We start from the raw sequence: 3369 nt of genomic DNA, 5'->3' as shown, positions 1-3369 counted from the left end.
TAATAAAATTATTAGAGATTGTTTTATAAGAAATTTAAAGTTGAAACCATGTGATATTTTTATATTTAATATAATCAAAAGATGTCCTATTTTTAAAAATATGTTTGTATTAAAAAAATATTTTAATTTAGATTTTAAAGCATCATCATTCACTTTACTTGTTTTTAACGAAAAGAGTGTATTAATATGCTAGTGTCATCATTCACATGTACAAAACTAAGTTTATAATAATAAAGGTTAACATATAGTAAAAGTAAACTAAACTGGAGATTATTATGTCTGTCAGAGAAAAATGTTAAGAATTGATCTGTGTATTAATTTTTTTTAGGGACTTTCGCTTTTAAAATTTGTGGGGATTGATTTGAGTAATTATTCTATTGAAAAATAAATTGGGGACTGATTTATTCGTAAGAGTAAAATTTTGAGGTTATTCTGTATATTAATTTTTTTTAAAAATTGAAATGTCCGCTTTAAAATCGTGGGGACTGAGTTAAATAATTACTTTAAAATTATTATATGTTTTTGGTTTTTTTTTTTTTGTCAGAGAGGTTGAAATTTGTAATGTGCAACGTTTCATCTTCTTTTTGGTAGAATCATACCGGCCCAACTCCATTTTGGACGCGTCTTGATGGAGTAAGGAAAGTAATCCACTTTGTCACTTTAGACATAAAAGCCCCAACACTCAAGCTTCTGAAAGTTAAGAATTTCAATTAATCGATGACCAAAAAAAAAATTTTCAATTGATGCGCATGACAAAAAACTTTTGAATTAATACAGCTCAAATTTTAGTTGAATGATAAAATATAATATATCTTAATGGATGAAATCCTTAAATATTGAGTGTGTGAGGGTGTAATATATGCTTGAATTTTATGATGTTGTAGTACTTAAAATTAGAAATTGCCCAATTCATATAAAAAAATTGAATTAACAAATTAGTGCATCATGTCATTTTTGTTTCATAGATTAAATAATAATTTGAGTAATATTAAATCTTAAGTATGCATTTGTTAGGATAAATAAATAGTAACAATTTGTGAAAACACATATATCTTCCATTTAAACACAAATGTGGAATAAATAAAATGGCATTCTAACCGGATAGCACAGAGTTAGTCTTATATTAGTACTTGCATGTTATCTCTATGCATATATATTAGTTCTTTTATATTTATTGAATTTAAAAAAAATTAAAATATCTATTTAGCTTTAGGTCTTAACAAGTATGTAGCAAAACTCTAACAAGTAATATGAACTAGAATAATAGATTCTTCAAAATCTATCTATCTATCTATCTATTAATATATAATAGGAAAGTAATAATAGGTTTGTTACTTGACAAGTGGCACTTTATTTGTACGACAAGTGTTAAGCTCTGTTGTATGACGAGTGGCGACCTAAATAGCACAGCAAAACCGTTAAAATGAACAATGAAAAGTATAAAAAGTAATAAAAAATTGGACCTCTCTTGGTTCTTTTGTTCTTTATTGCATGCAATTCACACACTAGGTTGTCCACCAGATTTTATCTAGTGGATGAGGCGGGAAATAAATTTGAATTGAGAATCAAATTTCAAAAGTTGATTTATTTCTCTCCCCTAATTCCTTTCTCCTTTACTCTGATGACCAGAGTTATCTACTCTTTTTTTTTTTCTCAATCTCTCCTCTCTTACACCAAGGTCTCCTCCCACGTTCCCATCAAAACAGAGAAGAAGAGAAAAAGCACGAGGAAGAAGAGAAAAAACACGAGGAAGAAGAAGAGGGAGGCGGCAACGGTGGCGGCGGTGAGAGGCGGCAACCATGCCACTGAATCAAACGAAAGAGAGTGAAAGCAAACAGATCGGTGACAGAGGAAGAGGAAGGAGGCGACGGCGGTGATAGAGGCCACCGCCACTGTTGGATACGCCGCCAGAGAAGAAATTCGTTGAACTGAGGGGAGAGAAAAAAATAGAAGAAGAAGGCTCAGGTTCGTCACATGATATATTAAATGCTAAAATGTACGAATAAAACTGATGTAAATAAAATTGTTGTATCTGCAGAACCCAAAACTTCACTTTTTTTTTGTTATATACTTTCTTTGCATTTGGAGTTGATTACCGTTGTCTTTCCTGCAGTCGTGTATCATACTATGGGCTGATGTAAATTGATAAAATAGGACGAAGTCTATAGTTTGTAGAAAAGTCGAAGGGATCTAATCTGAAGAAATTGGTATGTTAATGGTATCTAAAGCCTCAAACTTCTAACATATTGCCTTGCTAATGCTTGCTTTACAACTGCAGTAAATTGATACCACTGTCTAGGGTTATCTACAGGAGAAGCAAAAAAACATCCTTTGATTGCATCAATGGATGGATTAATAGTAAAGTCCAAAAATAAAAGATTATCATAATTTATTTTTATTTTTAGTAATAGGTTTAATTTTTTTACCTTTCAAATGATGGTAGGTAAAATCAGCTAAGAAGTGAATTTTTTTAAAGTAAGAGTGTTTAGATTGTGTTAAAATAATTTCAAGTTACTATCATCATGTTCATCCTTCAATTGTGTACACTTGAATTTTCTGTAATCGGCTGAATTAAGTAAATGAGTTCTAATTAATTCACTATATTAGACACTCTTTGAGACATTGGACATGTATCGTGTATAAGAGATATTGTATGATGAAATATATGTTGTTTAAAAAATTAGGCAAACAATTTTATATTAGTTATATAGTAATGTAACTATCATGATGAAAACTTATGTGCAAGATTCAATAACATATATTAAGCGTTTGCTTATGTGGTTACAATAACAATTATTTGTATTAAGTATTTTATATTTTTTATGTATAACAGTAATATAGTGTTATAAATTTTATTTAAATATACATACAATAATAGTTTTTTCTTATATATAAGTGGAATTCACTAATATAAAATAATAGTGGACTTTAAAAAAAGATTATCTGTGTTATCAAAAGTAAAGGATGAAATAGTATTTTATCTTATACAATGAATTTTTATGCATAAAATATTTTTTTTAAGTAAAAATAATAAATATTAATATCAATCAATATGTACTATTCTATTGTATAAATGAATTTTAAATCAATACACAATACCTACTAACTAATTTTAATATTGGATTAATATTTGGTCCGCGCTAGGCGCGAGTTTTATACTAGTAGCAAATATATATGATTATTGGAGTCACATGCAAAGATTTAACATTATACACGTCATCCTTTAGAAAAAGAATTACAAAGTTTATTTTTTTAAAATCGCGCGCCTACTTCAAATTGTAGTACATAAATAATTATATATAACAAATTTTTTTATATTTTATTTTTTGTATTTAAATTTTTTTATTAAAATAACATTTATATATTATA

This window comes from Arachis duranensis, chromosome 5 (genome assembly GCF_000817695.3).
Source record: "Arachis duranensis cultivar V14167 chromosome 5, aradu.V14167.gnm2.J7QH, whole genome shotgun sequence".
NCBI lineage: Eukaryota > Viridiplantae > Streptophyta > Magnoliopsida > Fabales > Fabaceae > Arachis > Arachis duranensis.
The sequence above is the reverse complement of the archived record's forward strand: the minus strand, read 5'-3'. Positions refer to the sequence as shown.